Below are 5,595 nucleotides of genomic sequence, written 5' to 3'. Positions count from 1 at the left end.
ATTGAGTCACTTCCGCCAAGACTTTTGTGCAATATTAGTAAAACGTCGTAAATAATATTTTTTTGCTAGTGCACTGGTATATACTGTATTTATCTAGAATATAAAAATCATATGGTGCCAATGGCCATGACATTTTTCTTAACACATGAATAACAACAGATAATACATTAAATCCTAATACCATAATAAATTAATGAAATCCCAATGTCTTTACTTTTCAACATGTTAAAAAGTAAAGACATTGCTTTGGATTAATATTTAATATGTACTGTTATAATTTAAAAAAAGTAAATATAAATAGTAAAAATAAAAAGTATAAATAAATAAATAAATTGTGTATATATGTGTGTGTGTGTGTGTGTGTGTAGTTCATAAAATGGGACAAATAATTGTGTATGCAATCTTACTTTGTCAATTTTCACATAAATTGGATACATTAATAACAGTAACAATTAGTTGGGCAAATATTAAACTTTAAAAAAAATAAAGGTTCTTTAATTGCATCAGTGGTTCCATGAAGAACCTTCAACATCCACAGAACATTTCCAGTCCACAAAAGGTTCTTTACAGTGAAGAAAAAAAAGTTTTTTTGTTTGTTTCTTTCTTTCTTTCTTTCTTTAGAGGGAACCAAAAATGCTTCTTCTATGGCATCACTGTGAACTCCCTGTTTTCATTTATATGCAATACACTAAAATGAGTTAGAACAGCAAACAGGATGCAGATGACATCAAATGTTCGGCCTGGTGTTGAGAGAACAACTATTATCAAGAAAGGATGTTGGTGGAGCAGAGAGTATCAACAGCTTCACTGATAGCAAGAGAAGAAAGGTGGTTAGTGGAGGAAAGGGATACTGAGACCACAGAGGAAAAGCATGTTGGGTAGAGAAAGCAGGTTATGGCAAAGGAGACCAGAATTCCTGATCGGTTTCTGTGCACCTTGTTTAATTTAAATGGTCTTTTCAATTGTTTTGGCATTGATGAGTGCCGTTAGACTGCTGAACATAAACATTCATGAAATGACATGGCTTAAAGGGGTTTTGTCCTCTTCATCAGTACTTTCTATGTTTTTGATTCTGTGCACCCAACAGGTATCTCTTTGCATCTAATCCCCTCAGCCTATAGTATACTGTGCCTTATTACAATTCCTACAAAATCTAATTCTAATATACTGTATGTTGTTTTATGTAGTTATTATAACTATAATGTTTTAGTTAGCTTACATACTAGAATAGTATCGGACCCAATAGCCTAGTTTACACACTCATCCTACATGTATTCACAGCAATCCCAGCAAAAATAGTAATTAAACTGTTACAAAAATAATAATGATGTTCAGTTATGTTTTATCATTATTATTTATTGTTGTGTGTAAAGTAAAAGAAATGACACTATGTCCAACCTGTTTTATTACGCATATAGTAAATATACATGTGTTAAATAAATGTTTTGTTTGTACTTGGTATGACTATGGAGACACTATATTGAAGGACCTGATTTGTCAACATGGCATATACTTGTACTCTACCATAAAGGTGACTCATGCAAATACAGACAATGAACTCCCTGCTTTTAGGATAGAAATGAATAAATGATAAAACAGTACAAATGCAATGGGGTCCAATTGCTTTGGCGCTTATAGACCCCTAAATCATTCCATATTCTTCCATTACACTATCGGTTGTGAAAAAATATTATTAGACATTCCAGCAGAGGGCGCTGTCAACCTGGAGATAAAAACAGTTAACTGAATAATATTGGGAACTATTTCTTCGATTTAAAATAACTGTTTTTATATGTGAATGTATTGAAAAAAGTAATTTATTTCTGTGATCAAAGCGGAATTTTCAGCATCATTACTCCAGTCTTCGGTGTAACATGATACTTAAGAAATTTTAATTTTAATTATTTGCTGCTCAAGAAACATTTCTGATTGGTATCAGTGCTACTTAATGAAACCACAATAAAGTGATTCTTTGATAAACAGAAAGTTTGAATTACTTAATCGAACTGTTTTAAAAAATGATACATTTCATTACATTATTCCAACACCTATAAAATGATACAAAGTATGTATAAATGAATTAAATATTTTCTTGCCTTTCAAATTTGATATACATTTATTTCTTAATTGATAAATCTTCAGAATGATCAGCAGACGAAACCCCCCCCAAAAACAACAACTGATAAATCAAACAGATACTCCCCAGATGTAGTTGAATCAGTGAACAATATTAACAGTAGGGGGCAGCAGAGAACGATTCAAATCTCAATCTTACACTAATATCATTCTTAATTTTATACTGCGTGAGTGAGTGAGCCAGTGAGTAGTTAAAGAAACCTAAAAGCAACACGCCCACCGATCTTATGTTCTAACACTGTATGTGCTCAAAATTTAAAAATTCTATTCACTTTTCACTCTGATATCAGTTAAACTATCTGAACAGCTTCAATTAAGCAAAGAAATCTGACCTTTTGTGCAAGGAAGTTAACAAATTTGATGAGTGACCCAGAAATAGTGCAAAATCTTAAATATCTTCTTTTTTTTCATTTATAATTTTAGTTTATTATTTTATGTTCAAACTCCTAAAACGTTCTGTTTATTTAGAGGCTGAAATGGAAACAACATCTCTTTTAGAGCCCATAATATTGTATGTTCATCTACACTTTCATAAAAAAAAGTACAAAAGCTGTCAATGGGCCGGTACCATTTATATACTAAAATGCACATTTAAAGTGCTAATATGTACCTATAAGGTTCCTAACATATACGGTTTAGGGGGAAATTTGGTGCAAAGGTGTACTGTTTAGCTTTTGTACCTAAGGGTAACAGTAACAGCTTTGAACCTTTTTTTCTGTACAAGCTACTTGCTTTTTGTTATTGTAAATGTAATTTTTGAAAAATTGTGTTTGTGTGTTTTGTGTGTGGTTGTTTAGATATGTGTGTATAGCACAGCAGTGGGGTGAGTGTGTGTACGTCCTGTCCACAATAGTGCCCCTCTCATAGACAATGAGGCCCGGCAGAGAGCGGCCTGCGCTCTATTATACCCGTAATCCCCGTAGCATTGTGCTCTGCCGAGAGAGAGAGCGAGAGAGACAGAAAGAGAGAAAGAGGGAGGAGGGACAAACGTGAGCTCATCCTAAACAACTCTCATCCAGGGTCAGATTCACACAGAGACACAAAGAGAGAACGGTGGAAAAGAAACAATCACAGAGACACATTTCAAATGAAAGGGATGGACAGGAAATAAAGCTTTCAAAAAATAGGCCCAACTAGATTTACACAAGAAAATATGACTGGTGCTTGTTGCAAAACCTGCCACCATGATGCTAGTGTGTTCTTGATTGGTCTGGGTGGTTTGTTCATGTTACAATGCTCAAGGTAGAAAAAATGGGTGGTTTTACTTAATAAAGTATTTATTATTTGCTTAAAGTATTCTATTATTTATTCATTTTAATGTGTTTGTCTTAGTGTATACATCTTATGGCCCCAGTTAATCTGATTACTGTCTCTTTAAGAAGGTTAAGAGCACCTCTTTAAGAGGTTTTGAACACATGCAGTAATATAACACACAAGACATGATATTACTGAACAGAGCTGGTTTTGTTGTTTTCGATGTGAAGTTATCCCTTGTGAAAATGAAGTTCACTTTGGCCAACCTTAAAACGAGTACTTGTACGGAAATAATATACTTTAATCCTTGTGCTTTGCTGAAAATCCTTTACCTAATTTGCTGTTCTTTGTCAAACACGACCTTGTGAATCTTTCTTTATGCTATATTATCACCAAATATTGGATTTAATCTTTTTTTATCAACATATTCTCCTTAGAGCAAGATTTGCCTTTCTTTTTTGTGAATACTTGTCATTGTACTATCCAAGTCACAACATCTAGCTACTGGGGTGCCTCAGGGCTCAGTGTTTGGACCACTTCTCTTCTTTATCTACATGGCATCACTAGGTTCTATCATTCAGAAATGGCTTTTTATATCACTGCTATTCAGTCAACGGTCAACTCTACCTCTCTTTCCATTCTGATGATCCGACAATAGTTGTTTGCATCTCAGCACATCTAACTGACAGGGTGAAGGACCATTACCTTCAGTTAAACCTTGCCGAGACAGAACTGCTTGTTGTTTCAGCAAACCCATCACTTCATCACAATTTCACCATCCAGCTAGGTGCATCAATCGTAACGCCTTTAAGGACAGCCAGGAAACTTGGAGTTGTGATTGATGATCAGCTGAATTTCACAGACCACATTTTTGGAACTGTCCAGCTCTGCAAATTTACTTTATACAACATTAGGAAGATCAGACTCTTTCTGTGGGAACATGCTACACAGCTCCTTGTTCAAGCTCTTGTTCTGTCCAGGCTGGACTATTGAAATGCTCTCTTGGCAGGTTTTCCAGCAAGTTCTACCAAACCACTGCAACTAATCCAGAATGCATCTGTAAACTTAGTCTTTAACGAGCTAAAAGGAGTGCATGTAACACCTCTGCTCAGTAGTTCGCACTGGTCACAAATAGCTGCTCATATAAAATTTAGGAATTTGACGTTTGCCTACAAAACAACCACTGGCTCTGCACCCCTTTACCTAAATTCACTACTTTAGACTTTAGAAGCTTGCGTTCTGCAAATGACCTTCAAAACTTAATTTGAGCAAATGAGTCTTTAGCCATCTTCAAGAAATGGCTTGTCAAGTGCCATAGCACTATGGCTCTTTTGTTGGTTTTGTAAGTCGCTGTGGATTAAAGCATCTGCTAAATGACTAAATGTAATGTAAATGCAAACACTGTACATTTCTGCCATATATCACCTTGAGATAGCCACCACGGATAAATTACTCCTAATTGTAATGTAGAAACTTTCATCTTTTGTGAAGCTGCTTTGCAACAATGTGTATCGTGAAAAACACAATACAAATAATTGTGAATTGAAATGAATTAAATTTAACTTACTGATTGTAGGCCTCACTGAACTCATTTCAGTGACATTTTTTGTAAAATTAATAATGTATTTATAAAAAGATTGAATCTAGTATCTAGTATCTAGTATCACCACAAGTACAACAAGGTGGGGAAAGATTCCACAAGTCAGTAGGTTTTAGTCCAATGTGATAATATAAGATAGCATTTTCAGGAAAAAGTACATTGTTCCAATTTCAAAATGACCAGCAACACTAGGATTAAAAAAATATATTTAAAGGAATAGTTCACCAAAAATGAAAATGCGCTCACCCTCAGCCATCCAAGATGAAAATGAGTTTGTTTTTCATCAGAACAGATTTGGAGATCACTCACCAATGCATCTTTTGCAGTGAATGGGTGCCATCAGATTGAGAGTCCAAACAGCTGATAAAAACATCACAATAATCCACAAGCAATCCACACCACTCCAGTCCATCAGTTAACATCTGGAGAAGCCAAAAGCTGCACGTTTGTAAAAAACAATCCATTGTTAACACTTTTTTCAAACCATTGCTTCCAGCTAATATATGAGTCCACAGTATTGCTTTCTCCATTGAAAAAGCTATTTTGTCTGAATCAGGAGAGAAATATGCACAGATCAACCAATGTTTACCTGAGAAAACAGTCCA

This window comes from Labeo rohita, unplaced genomic scaffold, assembly GCF_022985175.1.
Source record: "Labeo rohita strain BAU-BD-2019 unplaced genomic scaffold, IGBB_LRoh.1.0 scaffold_73, whole genome shotgun sequence".
Lineage (NCBI taxonomy): Eukaryota > Metazoa > Chordata > Actinopteri > Cypriniformes > Cyprinidae > Labeo > Labeo rohita.
This window is presented reverse-complemented; position numbering follows the sequence as displayed.